General features: G+C 43.2%; 6 non-coding genes across 6 annotated transcripts; 3 read left to right on the top strand and 3 right to left on the bottom strand.

The window, feature by feature from the left end:
* The first annotated feature begins 2195 nt into the window (after positions 1-2195).
* TRNAA-AGC lies at positions 2196-2267 on the top strand. The gene has a single exon. It is a non-coding gene; the product is annotated as a tRNA-Ala (tRNA).
* Positions 2268-11832: 9565 nt separating this feature from the next.
* On the top strand, positions 11833-11906 carry TRNAT-CGU. The gene has a single exon. It is a non-coding gene; the product is annotated as a tRNA-Thr (tRNA).
* Positions 11907-12635: 729 nt separating this feature from the next.
* Positions 12636-12707, bottom strand: TRNAA-UGC. The gene has a single exon. It is a non-coding gene; the product is annotated as a tRNA-Ala (tRNA).
* A 5618-nt stretch (positions 12708-18325) lies between these two features.
* Positions 18326-18397, bottom strand: TRNAA-AGC. Its single transcript has one exon. It is a non-coding gene; the product is annotated as a tRNA-Ala (tRNA).
* A 322-nt stretch (positions 18398-18719) lies between these two features.
* On the top strand, positions 18720-18801 carry TRNAS-GCU. The gene has a single exon. It is a non-coding gene; the product is annotated as a tRNA-Ser (tRNA).
* Positions 18802-20133: 1332 nt separating this feature from the next.
* On the bottom strand, positions 20134-20205 carry TRNAQ-UUG. The gene has a single exon. It is a non-coding gene; the product is annotated as a tRNA-Gln (tRNA).
* Positions 20206-23080: the final 2875 nt, after the last annotated feature.

Raw genomic sequence — 23080 nt, forward strand, 5'->3', positions numbered from 1 at the left:
GCAGAAGTCATTCCTACCATAAGGCTTCTATTCATAATGTCGGTGGGCCTTGCTCCATCAGTCAGAGGAGACCTTAAGAAAACCAAAAGGGAAGCTTTTATACTTCTGCTAACAGACTACTTTTTAGACTCAAGACTGCCACATGAATTCCTGCTGAACTTTCCAGCCTGAAGAGCTACAACTTTCAGTATTCACAAGCATTTGAGCCATTTTCTTAAAATAAGCAAATTTCTCAAAGAGAAAGACATAGGTGGGTGAGTGGGGAGCTGCTGTTTTCTCTGGAGCTTCTCCAGAGCTGCTGTCTGGCGCCTGACTTAGCAGAAACGGACTGTGAACTCGCCATGTCTAGGTTATAAAGCTGAGCAGAGCCCACCAACATTATGAAAGGTAATTTGCTTTTCCCAAAGACTTCTGATTTAAAAGTTAATCACATCTAAAGGTATTGTCACAAAAATGACTAGACTGATTTTTAACCAAGTAACAGGATATTAGAGCTTAACTTAGTTGACACGTAAAATTAACCGTAACACAGGTGACAATATTTCTTAAGACAGTAAGCTAAGACAATCAGTGTGGGGATCTTGTTTATCACAGGTATTGCCTAATGACGAGAGTTTTGAAAGCCATTGCTCCACATTGTTTGCCTTTTAGAAGTAGTGACTGATCCAGGATAAAGAGTAATTCTGGAGTCTGTCCCTCTGCATTGACTAGAAGTCTCCACCATCCTTACCAGTTTTCAAATATCAAGTGAGTCAGGCTGGAACAAATGATACAGACACAACTATGGCTCCAAAAATATCTTGCTTCCCTACCTGTCTCCAGCTTTTGTGAGATTTGCTGTTTTGTCTTCTAAGTTTGTACTGGAGCATAGAGTAGTCTACGCTTAATTATTTTAATTATTTGAATGTCAGAATTTGAAAAGACTTTTGGAACGCTCTCTTCTAAGTTCCTGTTAAATAATAACATATATACAATAACAGAATAAGATAAGTTATTAGTTATACAAGATATAATATGTAGTAAATTACAATAAAAGATAACTTTTCTGAAAGTATTGGGATAACTATATTCTTTTTCCTCTCTTATAATCCACTATTGTGTTGAATTAGATAAATTCTTGAGTATTCAGTTAAGGCTTAAATAAATAGTAATTTATATTAATTATATATTCTATAACATATCCTTTATAATTAAACAGTAATTAAAATCCAGGACTAAATGTTGATTGATTTGATTAAATGTTGGTGGGGACTGTTAACTATACATTTGCTTAGAATTAAGAACCAATTAGATTGGCTCTTTAGTTTTAGATAGTTTTGGTTAATAAAATGAAATGTTATAGTCTGAGTGGCTTACACAGGTCATTTACTTTGCCGAAAGGTGTGGTCAAGTTCTGGCTCGGGGCTTTTCCTGGTTTACGGATAGGGATCTTCCTGCCTCTTCACACGGCAGAGCAGAGGGCTGGCCTTCTTCCTGTTCTTACAAGGACACCATTCCTACCACGCGACTCCATCCTCATGACCATGACTTCCCAAAGGTGCCACCTTCTCACACTGTCACATAAGCAGTTAGGAACTCTGTACCTGACAAACCTGGAGCCCACAATAAACATTTCCACAGTGACATGTTTTTGAATATTTTAATTTGTCTGGGCTAAATTTTGTGATTTTGCCTCTATGTTCATTGGAGAAGTGGTGCTGTATCTTTCTTTCTGTTTTTTGGTTTCCAGATACAAAGTTGTCTCTTTCTTTTCACACAGAACCAGAGTAGGATCAGCAGATCCATATTCTCTGATTTTCAGACTGTTATTACAGACCAAGTTCTTTGGAAATCAGGTAGCAATGCTATAACAGGACACCCGGTTTTCTCCCAGTGTTTCTCTTTTTATCTTGTCCCTATATCTCATCCCTTCCCTCAAAAAGAGAGATAAGTACTCAGAAAGGCAGGATCTGGGAAACATTTTGTGTGTGTGTTTGTGTTTTTCTTTTTATACGAAGAGTCGCGGCTTCATTTCGTTCTCATCAGTCACCAAATGTGTATAAAATGAAAAGTAATCAAAAATCCTTAGCAATAAGCTTCTATGGAAGAAAGGTGAAAATTCTAACATGTGTAAACAGAAAGACAAACATAATGAAAGCTAAGAAGGTCTGTTAAATTTCTTGAAATTGATTTGGAAAAACTCCCTGCTGTGGGTTGGGGATGTAGCTCAGTGGTAGAGCGCATGCTTAGCATGCATGAGGTCCTGGGTTCGATCCCCAGCATCTCCATTTTTCCTCTCGGTAATGGCTGAGACCAAAATCATTCATGCAAAGTGAAAACAAAAAAATGATAACAACAGCAACAAAAAAGAGTGACATTTGTTCGTATAAGCCTTAAATCACGTTTATGGATAGATTTGACTTTTTATCTAATTGTAGTGATAGGGTTTGAATTGAGTGCTGGGGCAGTAGATTGAGCTCCTGTCTCATCACGTTGAAACAACTCAATGAGAGAAGAGGATGAGGTCTTGGCAAGCTGGCTGGAAACAAAGTGCTCTCTTTTCAGGCCTGAAGCAATGACATCATCGGCTAATGCAGATTTTCATCCAGGGCAGTTCTCAGAAATACAACAGAAAGGGGGAAGTAGAAGCATTTCAGTGGCTGCATTTTGCCAGTGAGTTCCCAGCATTCACAACGGTGTGATCCTTTCCATACAAATTGTTTTTACAATCTAAATTTGCAAATTTGCTTCATCCTTTCTCAGGTTGTTCATCTCAATTCTTTCTCAAAAAAAAAAAAAAATCCACTTCTGTTGATGAAGCTGACACCTTTATATGTTCCTCTGGAATTCTGACATCTCTTCTATCTTGGTGCTTCCATATCAGTTTCCAACTTGCAACATGATGTTTGTCACATGGGCAAGCAAAGAAAGTTTAGAAAACAGTTTTCTGGAGGTGCTGTTTTTAGCAGTAAGCTCATTTATTCAAAGCAAAGTGCAGGCTACTGGAGAGCCTAAAATGACCTAGATTCAGTCCTACAAGCCAAAAGATGACCAAGAAAAATATCTACATTAACTAAATTGGTAGGTCTTACCAGCTGCTTTAGGCAAAAGAGACAGAGAGACTCTGTGGGTGCTTTAGCTGTGGAATACAACAAAGGAGGCAATTCTGCAGTCCAGAACCCTCAAGGAAAACACAAATGGCCTAATGTCTTTTTCTAAATTTATTGAAGGCCCTACCTCACAGTAAACAGTTCACTGTATGGCAGGGGGCAGATTGGGCAGGGCTGAGAAACCATAGTCCATTGGCAAGTACAGAAACCAGGATGGAATGCAGGTCATGCCAGGTTAGGCTGCCATACCTACTTGTTTGCATGAGCCAGGGATGAGAGTGAGCAAGGTTGCAGCACCTGCCAGTGAGAGTGGGGGCCAGCTTGGACCAGGTCAGGATGCAGGATCTGAAGGCAAAGGCCAAGACAGCTGAGGGGCTATGCCAAGCTGGGTCAGAGCAACGACAGGTATGCAAGAGATCTGCAGCTGGAATCAGGTCTGATTGGGGAGCTAAGGGTACATCCTGGCTGGACTGTGGGTCCCACTGGTGAGCACAGGGGCCGTGGTCTGGTCTGGATGCAGTCTCCCTTGGCAGGGGGGTGGACCGAATCTAGGGTGTGCAAGACTGAACTAGACTCCAACATGCACTGGAGCTAGTGAAAACCAGGGTGGGTGTAGGCTGGGCTACGTCTCTGTCTCTTCTGAGCCATGTGTGAGCTGTGTCTGGGTGTGGACTAGGCTTGGCTGGGCTGTAACATTCAACAGTAAGAACTGGAATGGGTGAGGGCTGGTCAGGAAAGGCCACTGTTCCTGATAGGACAGGAGGTTGACTAAGTAGGGATGGCCCATGGATCCTCCTGCCCAGTGTGCCCAAGATCTGGTACTGGGAGGTTCAGATGGAGAGATGTTGGGCAATTCTTCTGTCAGAACACAGTCCCTTCAGCTGAGTGAAAACCAAAACAAAACAAAACACCCCCACACACATACACACACACAAAAAAACACAAGAAAGGGAGCAGGTCAGACCAGTCCAGCGAACAGTACCCATAGGCTTACCTTTGATTCAGGTCTGGGGTGAGCCAGGCTGGGTCAATTTATATCACCTGCTGGCAAATCTGAGAGCCAGAATGGTGTGTGGGTCATGCCGGGTTGGGCCGCAATACCATCCAATCCACATTAGGTCCGGGACTGGAGGCCAGTTGGGCTGGACTAGGCTGTAACCCCCTATCAGCATGATCTGGAACTGGGAGTGGGCAGGGTGCAGCCAGGCTATAGCACCCACTGGCAAATGCCGAGATGAGGTGGGCCATGCAAGACTGGACTACAGCGCCCAGTTAGCACAGATGAGACCTGGGGGAGAGTGGATGAACCCAATGGCAGGGGGCGTGGGCTGTAGGGAGCTCCCTTGTTGGGCCACTATTCCTACTGGTGAACATGAGACCTGGGACTGGGGGCAGACCAGGACAGGAATGACTACAGCACCTGTTGGCCTGAATGTAAGCTGGATCAGGGATAAGCCAGGCTGAGCAGACTGAACCTACTAGTACCTGCATAAGCCAAAGAGGGTGAGGGTAGTTGAGTTTTGCTGCAGCATCTACTGGCAGATGCTGGCACAGCGGAAAACTCTGTCGAGCTAAACTGCAGTACCACCTGGAGAGTGCAAGATCTGGGAGTGGGAATGGACCCAGTAGGGAAACAGTGGGCACCTCCCTCTTAGGTTGCTACTCCCACTGGTGAGCATGAGAACCAGGACTGGGGCAGGCATGGCTAGACAGAGAGTGGCACCTGCTGGCACATGTGTGGGCTGGATAGTGGGGCTGATTGGGTTGAACTAGGCTTCAGTGCCCACTGACATGTGTCAAGTGAATGGGATGTGGGATAGACAGAATCAATCTGCTGTACGTATTGGTAAGCACAGGAATCAGGGTAGGGGGCGGGCCTGGTGGGGACTATTGCGGGTCGCTCCTCAGTGTCTTAGATATAGCAGTGGACAGTATATCCAGATGCACATGGAGGATATGGCAGTACACTGGAGCCTGCAGAGGACACCTAGTACCATAACAGAGGATGAGAACAGAACAAATCGATCAACTACCCCAGCAAAGAGTTGGCAGTGAATACCTGGGCAAATGGAGACTGGGCAAACCAGACTATGTAAGCCAGTGGAATCTGGAGAGATTTCATCGCGCTTGGAGGGGCAAGATTGGCAGCAATACAGAACAGCTGGACTATCAAATCCACTTGAATAGGACTATCGGAGCGTGCTTCTCCCCTATGTCTTCCCTCCCCCAGATACAGGAAGGAAAAGAGAATGTCAGAACAATGGTCCCACTTACTTTCCTCTAGTCCTTTGACCCTTCTCATCCTAATCAAATATGTAAAAATAAAATTTATACAATTAAAAAATGTTTAAAAAGCACAATTTGAGACAACTGGATTCTATGGTCTAGTCCCAGTTCTCCTACTTGGTGGTGGCAACAATTTTGCCAAATTATTATTATTATTATTATTAATTATTATTATTATAAATATTCTGAACCTCAGCTTCCTCTTCTGTGATTGGGGCATAAAGTTGTTGTGAGCACGACATGAGAAAATATATAATATTTGGGCCCGGCGCGGTGGTGCAAGTGGTTAAGGTCCTCGCCTTGCACGCCCGAGATCCCATATGGGCGCCGGTTCTAATCCCAGCAGCCCCGCTTCCCTTCCAGCTCCCTGCCTGTGGCCTGGGAAAGCAGTCAAGGACGGCCCAAAGCTTTGGGACCCTGCACCCGCGTGGGAGACCCGGAAGAGGCTCCTGGCTTCGGATCGGCATAGCACAGAAGATCTTCCTCTCTGTCTCTCCTCTCTGTATATCTGCCTTTCCAATAAAAAAACTAATAAAAATAAATCTTTTTTTTTTTTAAAAAAGAAAATATATAATATTTTATTTGATAAAGTACCTGGCAATGAAGACTGTTCATGAAAAGCTGGTCAAATCCTAATGTTTCTAGGGAAAGCTTCTTTTTTATTTTCAAAATTGTTTACTTAGTTGAGTGGGATGCATGCCCTTGTGGGCCTCCAGTTAGAGTGAAGAAGATCCAAGTATGGAGGAAGTTGGGTGAGATAAATATCACAATTCTTTTTCTTTTTTTCCTCCTGTGTACATGAGGTGGGGGTAGAAAGGGAAAAGGGACTTACTCCTTGCTGTCAAAATGTATCAGGACTGGGGGTGGGGAGGGTGGAGATGATCATTTGATGTCGGTTTAGAGACCCCCGATGTGGGGAATAATGTTCTGAGGGTGCTGTTTGAATGGTCTTGATAGTTTTGAGATATTGTTGGCATTATTCCAGCAGGGTTGAGAAATTCTTTCTAGAATCCATTCTGTGACCAGGACTATGTCGGTGTATCCACTGGCTTAGGTACTTGCTGCAAAGCCTGGCCAGGAAAGTTGTTTAACTTGTTCTGTTTTCCATCCTTTGATGAAGCACTCAACATTTTCTGTTGGCTTAGATGAGTTGGCTGTGGTGTCTTTTGTGTGCATCTGGGTATCCGATACAAGTTTAATGTCTTTATAGATGTTAGATCTCAGGGCAATTCTTCACTTAGGAAGAATGTCCATGGATCTTCCTCGCCTCACTCAAGGTGATCTATAAAGCCCCACCATTTTTCAGAAATGATGAGAATCAGGAAAATGTGTTAATACCCATAGTGCTTTACCATGATGTTGATATCTTGTTACTCTAGTGATTATGTCTTTGTTCTCAGCCAAACTGTTGCTTCATTGCAGAAACATTTGTATTCATGGGGATGGAAGGGAAAGACCAACTAATACAAGACCTGGGATTGTCAGTCAGATTGTGGGGAACTGATATAGTAAGATGAAGGTTCTGCCCATGACAAATACTGAGAAAATCTAAGCCTATCCCATAGCCCCCACAGTAAAGGAATTCTGAACTTTTTTTAGGCTACTAAAGGACTGCCATGCCTTTTCCCCACATCTAACTCCAATGTTAAGGCTCCTTTACCACTCAACAAAAAGAGCAAAATGGGATTCTTGTTAGAGCAAGATGGCATTCCCAAGGGCTAAACTTACAATAGAACAGGTTACAGATACTGGGAGTGCTGATGTTAATGTAAATGACCTGTAAATTAGATATGGCTAGCTATACTAAGACAGTCAGATGGGGGTTAAATGACAACAGTGACTCAGACAAGTACCCACTTTAAAGTCACATTGTCTAGCATTGGGCTTAAATGTACAATGTGTCATGCCACTTTCATCTGTCTTATAACCCCCAGGCAAAAGGATTAGAATAGTTTGCAATACCCTCTCTCTAATTACGGTCTGTCTTTGTCTTAACCTTTCATTTTATGTCCATCCTATTATCGGACATATTCTTGCTGATATCTTTTAAAAACCCATGTTTCTTTTTGAAATTAAAAAATTTTATTTTTGATATTGTTTACATAGTTGAGAGGTATAGAGGAAGATGGGTAGGACAATTTTTTTTTCTTTTTTTTCCTCCTGTGTCTGCAGAGGGGATAGGAGAGGGGGGTTGCTCCTTGTTGTCGGACTATATTGGCACCTAGGGATAGGGACTGTCATTTGATGACACTTTAGAGACCAAAATGTAGGGAGGAATGTTCCAAAGGTATTACTGTATTGCTTTTGACAGTTCTGAGATGTCATCAGCTTCATCGCACCAGGGTTGGGAAAGTCTTTCCAAGGTCTATTGGCTGACCAAGTCCACCTTAGTGCATCCACAGACCGAGGAGTGTGGTCCAACCTGCTCTGCTTTCCATCCTCTGATGTGCCAGTTGATGTCCCCTGCTGGTTTAGATGAGCTGGCTGTCATGTCCCCCAGGGTTCATAAGCAACTGAAGAGGTCCAGTCTCAATTCATGTTCTGTAAGTTGGACTACATATAATGTGATTTTCACAGTGGTTGGGGTTTGAGTCCAGTGATCTGGTGAGTCCTGCAAGAAACTTCACTTAGGGTGATCTCAGACTTGACTCTCATGTGTGCCAGCCAATGCAGAAACAGGTTTGGTGTGTAATCACATCAGCCAATGTTCTTACTAGTAGGTACAACTGCCTCGTTAGTTCTTCACCCAGCCCTTTTTCTTTTCTGTTTTGTTCCTTTTTTAGGACTTATTTATTTATTTATTTTAATTGGAAAGTCAACTAGAAAAATCCATGATTTTCATTACTACATTTTTATAAACTGATTAAAATTCCTTATGCTAAGATCTTCTTGTACTGGACAGGATATTACATTTAAGAGCCTACCTTTATGTATCTGAAAACACATTGTGTGCTGTAAATGTATACAACAAAGTTGATATGTTAAAAAAGAACCTATTAAAAACATAAATGTGAATATCCATTAATCCCTAAAATTCAACCTTTCTATAGCTGAAACTTTCAAGTGACTCACTCCTATTAAAGCTAGGACTTCTTTTTTCAACTTATTTGAGACACAAATTTTTCCTAATCATATTTTCAATTACCCATGAATATCTCATTCTTCTCTATTGAATGAGTATAAGTGAGTTTTAAAAGATAGAAACCTCAAAAAGACCCTGTGTCCACACTCTGCTTTGGGCTACCTAACATTCCATCATTGTCCATACTTGCCCCATTGGAATGCATTTTCTCACTTCATTTCATTTATACCATCTATTTTATCGGGTTTGAAATTTTGCTATCATGCTATCTTTTTTTTTTTTTTAATTGGAAAGTCAGATATACAGAGAGGAGGAGAGACAGAGAGAAAGATCTTCCGTGCGATGGTTCACTCCCCAAGTGAGCACAACGGCCAATGCTATGCCGATCCGAAGCCAGGATCCAGGAGCCTCTTCCGGGTCTCCCACATGGGTGCAGGGTCCCAAAGCTTTGGGCTGTCCTCAACTGCTTTCCCAGGCCACAATCAGGGAGCTGGATGGGAAGTGGAGCTGCCGGCGCCCATATGGGATCCTGGGGCGTTCAAGGCAAAGACTTTAGCCGCTAGGCCATCGTGCCTGGCTCCATACTATCTTTTTTTGCTGTGTTTTGAAAATTTACTTATTTTGAAGACCAGAGTAATAGAGAGAGAGAGGGAGAGATGGAAAGACACATTTTTTACCTGCTGGGTCACTGTCTAGCTGGAGGTGAACCAGGTTGAAGCCAGGAACATCATCTTGGGTGGCAGGCCCTTGTACTTGGGGCATCATCCATTGCTTTTCCCAGGCCCATTAGCAGGAAGCTGGATCATCAGTGGAGCAATGGGACAGGGACCAGCACTCATATGGTATGATGACATCACAGGTGGCAGCTTTCATGCTACACCACAATCCCAGCCCTAATAACAAAAATGTATCTTTTAATTCCACCCCTCTTCCCCCTACCACACACACACACCAAACTTGGTGAAACACTCTCCTACTTCCCATAATTTCCCTACCTCTGGTTGCTCAGAAATTTTGGACCTGGTTCACTACTTTTCCTTGTGTGTTTTTTTTTTTTTTCTTTATTTCTCCATCTTGGAGTTCAACTTTTTTGCCCAGTTTTTTGATATAGTAAAACAACTTTTTTCTTTTCATGCTGACCTTTTTTATCCATTCTTCACTGATTTCCTTTTTAGATATATTTATACTGGTTAAACTTCGGGGAGAAAAAACCTGGGGAAAAACCAACTCTTTCTCTGAGAGATGTTATAACAAAATCACACAAATGAGGTGACTCCAGCCATGCAATTTTATTATCTCACAATTCTGGAAACTAGAAGCCTAAGACCAGGTTTCAGCAAGGTTGGCTATTTTGGAGGGTTGTAAGGGAGAATCTGATTCCAGTGTTTCCTTGGCTTATGGTGGTTTCCTTCTAATTTTTGGCAGTCCTTGGCTGTCACATACACCACACACACCATCTTTGTCTTCAAATGCACATAGCATTCTCCCTGTGTGTCTGTATTCAAATTCCCCCTTGTTTTTGGGACACCAGTCATACCAGATCAAGGACCCACCCAACTCCAGTGTAGCATCAATTCAATTTCACCTGCAATAATCCTATTTACACTAAGAACACATTATGAAGTGTTAGCGGTTAGGATTTCAACATCAATCTGCAATTTACAGCAGCTGCTAATTAGTATTAAGTTGGATCAACCTGTTTCCAACAGAAGAAATAATAACTGAAGCTAATTAGAAATCATGGCAGTTGTAGCATTCATAGCCCTCAGCGGTTTTGTGGTCTTTTTCATGTTGCTAAAGCACTTTTCCAAACTCAGTGAATATGCAGAAAATGGAGTACTTGGATAGTCTTGCAACTGTTTGTGAATATGGATTAAACTTTCTCTCCATAGATTAATCTATGTTTTCTAATAAAGCCATAAGGGTTCACCCTGACATGACGAAGGATAGAAGATGTGTCTCCCCACCTTTCCTTCTCTCTCTCCATAACTCTGGCCTTTGTCTATTTTTTTTACATTGTATTATTATTATCATTTTATGATACAATGTCTATTTTGGCTATAAGAAACTTGTCTTGTTCTCTGGGTGACCCTGTGAGCTAAACAAAGCCATTGATGGCCCTCAAGAATTTCAGGCAGGAAGCTGACACTGGAGTGTCTGCTATGTGATGCCCAGAATTGCAGTACCACCTGAGAAAGTCCACTTGCATTTCAGTTAGCCATGCACCTCTTTAACTTAGCACACAAAGCTGTTTCCTCTCGACTCCTGGACTAGGAACCCTCTCTTCCTGAGGTGCCCAAGAAACACTTTAATCCATAAACTCATACGAATCACACTCTGCGATCCTGGATTTGCCCATTTTTTCCTCCCATCTCACTACTTATTTTTGTGTACAGTTTCCTCCCGACCCCCACCCCTAACCTCAGAAATCCTCACTCTAAATGGGATCGAACATGACAATGCCCCAACATGTGACCCAAGAGAGAAGAAACACTTTGGAATTGAAATGTCTCACCTGGCCCAGAGTCTGCACAGTCTTTGCTTACATCAGCAGGGCATTTTAAAATCCTCTCTGTCTTTTTTGTAAGAAGTCAGCGAGGGAGATCAGTGTGGAGGGAAGAGCACTTGGTTATTCGGTGAGTTCAGGTCCTTCTTTCAGCACCTGCCTTTGTTCTAGTGGAAGGCAGGAAATGCTAGCTAAAGGGCGGATTCTTCTTCAAGGGAATTTTCTATCCTAAATTTGTTGAATTTCCACAATTGAGAATCTTTAAGAAGTACATTGGAGAACATCCTCTCAAACAACCAAAATGAGAAAGACAGACTGGCGAAGAGCAACCTGCTTGTCCAGTAATGTCTCCCGAGATGTGGGTTTTGCTTGCTCTCTGTGGAGTTTTCTGAGATCCGCAGGAACAGCGATCCTTTTCCCCAGACAGGAGGCGGCTCCTGAAACTTGTTTCCCACATCATCCAGCCTGAACGTAGGGGGAATTTCGGCTTCTTTTATAAACACTTACGCTATCTTACAACAGCCCCAAATGTCACTAATGGTATGAAGGCTCAAACCGAATTGTGTCTCTCGGGGGAAAAATACCTTTTATTTCACCTTTAGCCAAGCCAACCGCTTGCGTCCCGAGAGCATCCGCCCCTTTCTGATTCCAAGGTCCTCTCTGCCCTCGGGTCGCGCTGATGTGGTTCTAAATGTGAGCGTGTGTAGGTGTAGTTTTGGTATTTCCAGTTTTCCAGAGTTCCTTTCAAGAGTTAGTCTTTAATATGACGTACTTGAAAAGTACATGCATAATAACCATTATTAACAACATTGACCGTCAACTTAAATGAGATGGATTTGGACAGAAAGGAAGAAGCTACTCGTGTGTCTGGCTCTGTGGCTTAGTTGGCTAAAGCGCCTGTCTCGTAAACAGGAGATCCTGGGTTCGAATCCCAGCAGGGCCTGGTGTTCCTCAGCAAGCGTTAGTTTTCACTCCTTACAGTCTGTTTTTCCTTATGTAACCTCAGGTTCTGTGATGATCATACAGCTTTACAGTTAACTGCAGGTAATGATGGCACCTCTTGCCAAAAGCAAACATTCTCTGTGTTGTTTCAGAACACACAATTTCTTTTCCATGTTCATTGATAAAGGAAAGAACTAAGTGTAGCAGCTAATAAAAATTGTCATCTTTTCCTGTGTTCACGAACATTGCTCATCACTCCTGTCCCTTAGTTAGCACTGCTCTGTCTATAGTTTCACAGCTCTGGGAAGCTAACGATTAGAAATCAGTCTTACTAATACCATTTCACCAGTGGTGTACTTTCTATTCAAAAATTACCTTCCAATATGCTATCTTCTAAAGTAGAAGGAATAAGAAACCTTTTGTGTTAGCCCGGGAATGCAGAAACACTTGGACAAAGATCAGAGATTTGAGGGGGGGAGGGGGAGGGCAGTGGTGCAAGCACCCTCCTGCCTTACCGTCCCACTTTCTGCCTCTTCCAAAACAAGAAAAATCATAAGAAAAAGGGAGAGGTAGTGGTCATCAGGACATGAATGACCTTGGCAGTGAAAGCGAGCTGAACATTTCTGCAGCATATTTATGTCTCAAACAAAGGTGTGGTATAAAGATGTCCAATTTTATTCGGAATTTGAACTTTTCCTCTTTAGAACTATTCAAAGCGTCAACAAGAAACTGGAGATGCCGGGGATCGAACCCGGGACCTCATACATGCAAAGCATGCGCTCTACCACTGAGCTACATCCCCATCACAGTACAAAGATTTTGGTGCAGACAGGCTTCTCTTTATACATCTGTTTCTTTTTCCCTAAAATAATAACTTCTTTAATAGTTTCTTGGACGAGAATTATGTGAATTTTACAGGCGTTGAATATAAGAAAAATACACATATCAGTATTCACATGACTACATTGTATGTAATGTAATGAAACTGACTTAGCTCAGTGCAGAAACGTGATCATATGTGAGAAGACACAGAGGTGTCATTCCTGAAAAGGTCATGTACTGTGATCCCAGTTTTATGACATTCTAGAAAGCAAATCTGTGGCGATAGTGAAAAACATGATAGTAGGCAGAAGTCGAGAGAGAATTTCTGTGGGATTTTGACCTTTGGGATCCATTTGATTCCCAGCGGTGAATGCTGAGGTGAGACGGGTCCTGCCAGACTGGGCTGCAACATCCACCAGCACATGTAAGACCCCAGGCTGGGAATGATCCTGGGGGAGGGGGAGCTGTGGAGGCACCTCTGTGGGTCACTGCTCCCAGTGGGGAGCATGAGAACTAGAACTGGAGGTAGACGGGGCTGCAACAGACTCTGGGCAAGGCTGCACGAGAGTTGAGTTTGGGGGAGGGCTGCGCTAGGCTAGACTACTGCATTCACTGGTGCAATAAAAGGCTAGGATAGGTACCAACAGGACGGGTTTTGCCGTAACATCTGTTAACAAGTGCCAGGGCAGGGGACAAGTACTGTCAGATTAGATTATAGTACTCCCTGGAAAGTACAAGATCCAGGACGGGGACTGGGATTAGTAGGGAATCTCCTCTGCTGAACTGCAACTACAGCCTGTGTGCATGAGAGCCAGGGCTGGAGGTGGGCCAGACTCTACAGGCGACAGCACCCATTGGCATACATGTGAACTGATTCGTAGGGTAGGGTGGGTTGAGCTAAGTTACAACACACAGTGGATGTATTTGAGAGCCTGACTGGGGTGCAGCATGGACCAGGCTAGTCTGCTGCATGTACTGGCAGGCATAGGAATGGGGACTAGGGGCATGCCTGATGGAATTTATTGAATGTCACCCCAACTAGGTTGCAGTTCTCGCTGGTATGCTCAAGGGCAAGCTCTGTAGCACACTGACTTGACTTGCGACAACACCGATAATTTGCATGGGATGTGGGGCTGGGGACAGAACTGATCATGTGACTACAATTACCAGTGTGTACATAGGCTGTTGCAGGTGATGGTTTGAACTGGACCTTGTACTGGCTGGTACATGCAAGAGTCAGGTCTGGGGTCGCCTCGGGAGAGACTTCTTGGGGGACTCCCCAAGGGTTCCCTTGCACTCAAAACTCCAGCCACAGAATTTGTCATTCAACCATGGAATGCATGTATTGGGATTGGATCTCCTCAACTGTTGATGCCTATGCAGTGGGCAACATACCCAGGTACGTAAGGGGGACATGATGGTCAGCTCACTTGGGCCTACAGAGGATATCGAATGCCATGTAAGAAGATGGAGAGCTTGGACAACTTTCTTGGTCAAGCTGACAGCAAGTATCTGGGTGAGTGGATGCACTAGGGTGAACTCTGTCAGCCAATGGACCTTGGAAGAATTTTCTCAACCTTGGAGCAATGAAACCAACAGCATCTCAGAACTATCAAAACCATTCAAGCAATACCCTTAGAACATTCTTCTCCACATCATGGTTTCTAAGATGACAGCAAATGGACATCCCAACTTCAGGTAGCGATGTAGTTTGGCAGCTGGGAACAGCTCCTTGCCCTCCTGCCTTCCCCTTACAGGAGAAAAGGGAAGAAAACAAAAATTGGAAGCATTTGCCCCACCCATCTTCCCCCATACCTCAACCCTACCCATCCTATTCGATGGTCCAAATGGGCCTTCATTCTTGTCAACTATGTAAACAACATCAAAAATAAAGTCAAATTTAAAAAGTGTTTGTGGGGGCCCGGCGCGGTGGCGCAGTGGTTAAGGTCCTCCCTTTGCACGCCAGCCTTCCAGCTCCCTGCCTGTGGCCCGGGGAAAGCAGTCGAGGACGGCCCAAGACTTTGGGACCCTGCACCCGTGTGGGAGACCCGGAAGAGGCTCCTGGCTTCAGATCAGCATAGCATTGGCTGTTGCGCTCACCTGGGGAGTGAATCATCACACGGAAGATCTTCCTCTCTGTATATCCGCCTTTCCGATAAAAAAAAAAAGTGTTTGTGGAACTAACATAATTATGCTTCTACGAATGTAAATTGAAATAGCTGGTAGGGTTGTGCATCTGTTATACAAAAATAAAAAGGAAAATAATATTATCATGGATGGGGGTGTGACTCAGTGGTAGAGCACATGCTTTGCATGCATGGGGTGCCAGGTTCAATTCCTGGCATCACTATCTCTTGCTACCTTTGAGTTCTTGGTAGCTATGTTGTTCATAAAACACATATTTTATAGACATATTTATGTTAAAATACTAGGACTTTTAGATATCAGTTGGATGGGTTTAATTATATATTTGTAATACTTAAATGCTAACTTCCTTAACAAAAATTACATATCTATATAAAATAGCTTTAAATTTTATCATACATTATTGAGATCAGCTTTACATTGTTTGACTAAAGGTGGGTGGATGATTTGTGATCAGAGTGCAAATTCTCTGGAATTTCAAAGGTGAAAACAATGCTGCCTTTGGGTCATTATTTCTGAAACTTTAGACCATGAACTTCAGGTTAGGACAGATTTGGGCCACTTAATGGTTGCATTTTGTCGCTGTTATTATTGCGATGTTTTCAACCATATGTTATGCCTTCTGATTGTCGTAAGCCAATTTTCAACTACTTGTTGAATGAGACCTGGTATGATTTTACTGACTAGAGTCACTGGAGTGGCCTGAAGGGTAATTTTTCTTCTCATCAAGACCAGAATTATTGACATAATCTGGAACAAAGAGTTATGAATATCGCTTCTTTTTAAAAAGACTAGTGAGAAAACTGAACTAATTGCAAGAATATAATAAGGAACAGATTTTATAATTTACACACATGAGGTTCCCAATCTTATTCTCAGTGTCTCTATTTCTTCCCAACAAGGGACAAAAATATAGCAAAACTTCTACTTGCATATTGTGTTGATCCACTTATGGCTTATTTCAGCAGGTGGGGTGGAGAAAGAGAGAGAGAGAGAGAACTCAAGAGAGATTACACCCTGATTCACTCTCCCACAGAAATGGCTGCAAGAGTCTGGACTGGTTCAGACTGAAGCCAGGAGCTACACCCAAGGCTTTCAAGTGGCTCGTAGGAACTCAAGCACGGGAGCCATCATCTGCAGCCTCAAGGAGCAGTAACAGGAACTTGGATCCAAGATGGAGGGGGGATTGTATCCCGAGCACTCCTCTGTGGGATGTGCATGTCCCCAGTAGCACCACAGTGCTGGCTCCTCTTCCATCCCTCCTGTTCTATCTTGACGTGTCTTTACCGTCACCTTTCCTTCCCACCTGCAGCTACAGCTGTTCTATAACAAGTCGTGCAACGACAGCCTTTGGTCACAGCAATCAGAAGAGCCAGTAACACCTCTGGTGGAGATGTGGCTCAGTGGTGCAGTGAAGGAATCTACTTTAAAAATCCAGGAATTAAGAGACGGATGATGACTCTCTGTAAAGATATATTTGCTTTGATTGGAAAGGCAGATTTATAGAAGGGAGAGAGAAACATCTTCTGCCTGCTGGTTCACTTCAAGGAGTTAGGTTTTTGTTTTTGTTTTTGTTTTAACACAAACATTTCATCGGTTGGTCCTGGGTATGTTATTTTTCGTTTTATGAGGAAACATAAGCTATGTGGTGGCCTCATTTTAATGATGTGAAACTCCTCATGGGTACTGTGTGATGTCGGTCAGCGCCATGCATTCTAGTCTCCCATGCAATTTCCCAGAATGGCTGTAGCAGTCCTTGACGGTTGTGACCTGGATACATGATAGCAACACCAGTTGCAAAGTTTTGACTCAAATTTTATCATCATCCCTGTATTTATTAAATACAGAGAAAACATTTCCTTCATCTACTATGTGAAGGACCTTTGAAAGACTCACGTAAATGCATAAATTAAAAAACTATGCATAAATTTAAAGCATGGTGCTACACTAAAATAAACCATAGAAAATATTCTATTTTATGAAGTATACTCATATGTTGTTTAGCACAAAGTACATTTCATCATTTTATACAGGAGAGGTTGACTCTTTTCCTTCATTTGTCAGCTTTCAAAATAATGGATCAAAAAAAAAAAACCCTCCAAATTTTGGTTATATGAAGGTTGCTTTGTGTGTATGTTGTTTTTATGTTAATTTTATAATCACATTCTTCGCAAAATTCTTTATTTGTAGTCGTTTTTTCATTTGGGGGATGGTCTCTAGAAAGGTAACCCTACCAAACTTTGCCCCTCTATATCTAATATTTAATCCTCTAGTTACTTTTAATTTTCCTTAATTTGGCTTATTTGTTTTTATATGCTTAAGAGAGAAAGACTAAGAGAGGGTGGTCGGCTTGACGGGGAGGAAGGGACCAGCTGCTAGTGCAGTCTCTTAATTCCCCGCAAACAGTAGGGGCTGAAACAGGCTGACGCCTGGAAGTCAGTCTAGATGTGCCAAGGTGATGGACTGGTCCCATCCTCCAGTGCACACTCTAATCCGGAGCACAGCCAGGACTCAGGCCCAGAACCTCAGACAAAAATGAGAGTGCCAGAGCAGCCTTAACCAGCGTACCAAACACCTGCCTTGTACTACTTTTTGTGGTGAAAATCTTTGGCTAATATCTCCATTACAATATTAAATGGTATTGAAGGTGATCAATATTCTTGTTTTTTTACAAAAAAATTCAAACCCATTTAATCAAAGAATGTTTTAAGGAAGCTTAAATATGTGGTATAGGCTATAAGCCCAACTAACAACGTATGTTATGCAGTTACTGTTCAAATTTAAGTAATAATTTCTAGAAACTAACGTTAAGAAAGAATTACCAGGTTTTCCCCCTTCCAATATTGTGTATTTAATTAACATGTCAGACTAGAATCTAGAAAAATAAGCTTTGGTGTTTGGACCGTTTCGTACGCATGTTATGAGGGCAATCTGTGTTTTGAAGAGAGCAGGCAGTTGTTGGGTCAAACGTATTTCTGAAGGGTGCTCTATACTTATTCTCATGAAATTTTTTTGAGAAGAGACATTTAGATGTCAGTTTCTCACACTTCCACTAAGTGACTTTCCCAAGACGGCACAGTAGCCCCGGATGCATCCGACTGGATAATCTGATCCGCACCCTCCGGTGTTGGCTCCGGAGGCACCACATGCAACGACCGTTTCTGTACCAACTGCTTCTGCAGCAATAACACAGGCTGCGGCCTCAATACCTAGTGCTTCCAAAAAAACAGGTAGGGAAATTGAAGAAATCATGAAAATCGTATATTTCCAGTGCGATTTAAGTTCCAACTCCTCAGAATTCAAAGGTATGAACAAGTGAGCAAAACCCACGTTATGTACTGAAAGACTCCTGAGTGTGGCTCATTGTTTTTTTAAGAGCCCTCAGAGAGGGGAAGCCGGATAGCGATTTATTTAGAAATTTAGAGAAGGTGGACTTGTCTCCCCAAAACTGATTGGAGGAGCTGGGGATTGAACCCAGGACCTCGTGCATGCTAAGCACGCGCTCTACCACTGAGCTACACCCCCGACTACAAAACAGTTGTTTCCTTGCCTCCTAAAGAACCGAATAAATTGGCGCAACCTTCCCGTTTTGAGACAGCTGGAGCTGGGTGCTGCGCAGCAGCGTCGGAAGAAACGAAGTGAGTCACCCCAGGAAGGGGGCTGGCAGGAGGCCATGGGTTGCCTTTCGCTCGTGCAGCTGCATTTTTTCATCGTTCTAACTGCGAAAACATTTGATTCTGGGTGTGGTTGTGAAAGTTGTCAAGATTAATCCAGAAAAAGGAGAACTAAACATATAACAAAAAGAAATGCAGGCAGGGAGAAAATTATGACCTCTAGGTTTGTGTCTGACGAGGTGGCCGAGTGGTTAAGGCGATGGACTGCTAATCCATTGTGCTCTGCACGCGTGGGTTCGAATCCCACCCTCGTCGGCATGAGAACTTTTAACTTCTTATATCACGGATTTGAACACTGGTTATTCTCCACTGAATCTGTACATCTGTATACTTCCGCTTGACTTTAAATCTCAGGATCTTTCGCCCCGAATATCACGTGGCGAACTCGTAATTCAACCCGTGCGGCAGGATCCTTTGAGTTTTCCTTCCAGATGGCATTCCCCTTAAGAGATTCTCTCTGAGCACTCTCCAGGCTGGCTTTATTTTGTTTTTGAAAAAGTAATTGAGGTGTGGACTGTAAAACAACATTGCCTTATAAGTTTAACTTCATGCGACATGCCCGATTAGATCTAAAGACTACTTCTTAGGCCAGACGACGAAGCTAACAATGTTAATGTTTAGTTTCTACTTGCGACGTCTGGGAAAAAAAATATGAGAAATATTTTCAAGTTGTATTAAAGTTGCTGAATAGGCACTAAATTTACATGGTTCCAATAGTACTACATGCTATGCACCCATTTCTATCCTCAATCACATTTCACATAGATAAATATTGTTATTAAATCCTCCTAGAATTGTATTTAGATAATATATTAGATCATTCTTATTTTTGTAAGTTGATAACATTAATTATATACTATGCCAGTTGGTTCTTTGCGATTTTATACTAAGCATTGTTTAGATTTTGCGTGTGAGATCATGTCATGTTTTGTTTTTCTTTGCTTAGTTCAGTTAACGTAATATCTTCTAGTTTTCCTGTTTTTGAAGCCGCGTAACATTCTACTGTACACTTATGCTACTTTTTTAAATCCATCATCCCCTCAGTCAACACTTGAATTGATTTTTGTAAATTAGTTATAATAAATAATGCTGCTATGAGCCTGGGGTTGGGCTGGGCGGCGGCGGATGGCAGCCGGTGGCAATCCGGGTGGGGAAGTCGCGGAAGGCCGGCGCCCCCAGCCGCTCCTCTCCCGCGCTCCGTGGTTGCCCCCGGGCCGGTCCGGGATGGACCTCGAGCTCAGGGCCGGGCGGGGAGGAAGCGGGGCAGGTCCGGGAGCCGTGCGCTCGGGGCCGCAGGGGGGTGGGGAGAAGCACGGAGAGGAGAATGGGGCGGATTCTGAGCAGGTGAATGTTCCGCTCCAAGCTGCCGCAGAGCCTTTCTGTTCCGACAGGTTCTCCAGGGCGACAGAAGCCAAGCATTTTCCTTCCTGTTGTCTTCTGAGTTCCGTGCGCTTTGAAAGCTCCTGGACAAACATGTTAGGTTCTTTAGGTTTGGATGGGAAGGGAAAGTCCCCTAAGAAGAGGAACAAGTTTTTCCACGTTTCTGTGCCAATCCCATCCAGGAACTGCAAAAAGTCACCCTTTATGAGGTCCCACCGAGATTTGAACTCGGATTGCTGGATTCAAAGTCCAGAGTGCTAACCATTACACCATGGGACCAACCACAATACGTAAGAATATGTATTCATAACTGATGAAGTATCTCCTCCGTAACGCACTTATGGAGAAGCATTAGGTCAGACTTCAGTTTGACCGAAAAGCCAGTGCTTTGATGCAAAACAGGCAATGGGCAAAACCGCACTCATCAGACTCTCTTGCCTTTGTAGGTCGGGAGCATAAATTAGATTGCCAAGGACAGCATGGGCAGATCCAGATTTCAAGAGGTCTGAAGTTTGCAGAATTTAGGATGGCTTCTTTAAGTAAAAGAGTAGGAATTATCAATGCATAATTAGATGCCTAGTTTGGTCAGGATCTGTTGGAGTAGAAACAAGCTGTCTTTAGCTTCTGTCAAAACAGTACAATTGTGCAAATTTTATAAAAATGTGTGTCATGCAGAACGACCCCTCCAAGGTCTTGGAGAAGCTTCAGCAAGAGAAGCATGTTGGTCCAGTTAGTGAGACTCATGAGAAATAGCACTTGGGTACAGTTTGGCAATATTTGTCAAAATAATCTGTACCACAGCAACTTGGCTTCTACAAAGCCGTCTTATGTCGCTGTACATCAGCAATGGGGTTGGTGCATGGAGCCGATAATCACACACACATGGGCCACTGACAATCAATAGCCAAAGTTCATTAACAGCAAGTGACTTGCAGAGACTAAGGTTCATGCAGGCATAATGAAGTAGGGGTTGAAACAGGATTACGTGCCTGCATTTGGGGGTGTGTGGGGGGGAGGTCAACCTGAAGATGATGTGTTCTAGCAGGTTATTAATGATTAAACAGCATGTTAGAGGAAGTGCTTCTCTTCGATCTGTTATCAAAGCCAGAGGATCAGGGAGTTCCTGCACCCATCCTTTTCTATTCCAACTTCCTCCAGACCTTTGCCCTGAGCTTTCAGAGCTTCATCACAGGTTTACAGCTGGTTATTGGTTTGCACCAGCCAGGTCCCCCATTGTCCTACAATCTTACCAAAATAGAAAAATTTAAAAATGTAATGACATTCTTAGTTCATTGTCATACTTCCCAATATTGGAAACTTGGGAATGTGACAGTGTATTTGATAGAAATACTATACATGTGCTAAAGAGAACACAATGAATGTATATACCCATGGGTTGGCACAACAGTTCCAGGGAGGACTTAGTTTAAAACAAAAGCCCAGCAGTTTGATGGATTTTGATATGTAAAGCAGGACATAATTTTTGCAAGCAAGTTGACGTGTTTTCTGTTGTTAGTGACATAAACCCACAAGATGAGTAAAGGAGGCTTGTATTAGCTCACAGTTCTAGAGATGCATGTGACAATGACCTTCACATCAGAATCCAGAGGGGACACAAAGTCCACCTGGCAAAACACAGGGAGTGCCTGCGTCTGAGTGTGTGCATTTGTCTCTCCTGTATTTCTCACAATGCCATCGGGCCCAACCCCTAGTGACCTTATTTTCAACCTAGAATCATTTTGCTCAAGCCCAGTCTTGAAGCCCGTCATTCAGATTAAATTTTCACCCTTTTTAATATCTTATCATAGGGATTAAATTTCAAATTGAGAAGCCTTTAAGGACACACAAACTATATCCAAAGCACAAGAGTAACTTGCAAGTTATGATTTCCTATGTTCATTTTAAGATAGGTTGGAGGAATATACACCATACTCTTAGCATGAACGATTCTGAAAAATTGAATTGAGGATAAAAGTACTTTTTACATTACTCTGTGTTCCTCTTTGTGATATTTGGCTTTTTAAAAATGTAAATGTAGTTGCATGTCATTTTAATAATGAAAAATGCGAATCCCCAAACTTTAAATCTTCCTCCTTCAGTGTAGGTCTAGAATGCATATAGTCTTTTTAAAGAAACAGCTCTCTCCATGACCATGACTGTATGTGTAGACTATGAAAGAGGTAGAACCTCTGACTGCAGAAGATCAGCAGCTGGCGATGGGAAAATACAAGAGAAGTGTCCCATACAAATAGCGGCCAGGAACATCCGGGAGGAGGCTGGGTCCATCTCAGGGCTTGGAGCAACTGAGAATTTGGGCACATAGAGAAAACTTTCATAAACACTTTAATTGGGGTTGGGAGACTATTCACCAACTCCTCGGACAACGATTTTACTTGGAGATTTCTGGAACAAATATTCTGACCGTTCAAGGTCTCTGGAATCAGAAATGTCAACATATGAATCATCGATACAGAAACCAAAGGAGAGAGGGTGGGGATGGGGGCGGGGGCCATCGAGCCTTGCGCTGATACATCTTGGGCGTTTGTTGCATAGTCCTTGGGAAGGCTGCGTGGCCCGCGGGTAAAGAGGAACCCGAGGCTGCCTGTTGCAGCAATGCTGAGCTTCCACGTCTCGGCCCAGCCCGTCTCCGCGGCGTGGAAGGGCGCACCCCTGCCTAGCACATGGGCAAGCCTGAATGAACCCCTCTGTCAGTGCGCGGTCTGAAGAGCCCCAGCAGGTGGGGATTTTTTGGAAGTCCCACAAGAGCGGATTTTGAAGATCATTTTATCAGTTTCCCTTCAATTCTTTAGTCCCGGCTCGCAGAGGCACAGCGGCTGCCTGGACTCCTTCGAGGGAATTTCATTCTCCATGAATGATGGTTTTCCTCTTCTGGTTATGAAAAGGTTAGAGCTAGAGCTTACAGTCAGTACTTCTTCAAGAGTGATTTACAGCAATTGCAGAAGAAGAAAATGGCCTGAAATGAAGATGAAAAGGAGGGGCAGGAGAGGGAAGTTTCTTTGCGTCGGTGAGTCCCGCCAAGTGGGCGGTGAATTTGGCAGAGCATCCTCTACAGCAGCACTGCTCACACCGGATAACAAGGCGACTAACAGTTCTTTGTCCCTTCTAGAACGTTTGCCCCAGAAAGGACCAGTAT

This window comes from Ochotona curzoniae, unplaced genomic scaffold (assembly GCF_017591425.1).
Source record: "Ochotona curzoniae isolate NIBS_2020 unplaced genomic scaffold, NIBS_Ocur_1.0 patch361, whole genome shotgun sequence".
Lineage (NCBI taxonomy): Eukaryota > Metazoa > Chordata > Mammalia > Lagomorpha > Ochotonidae > Ochotona > Ochotona curzoniae.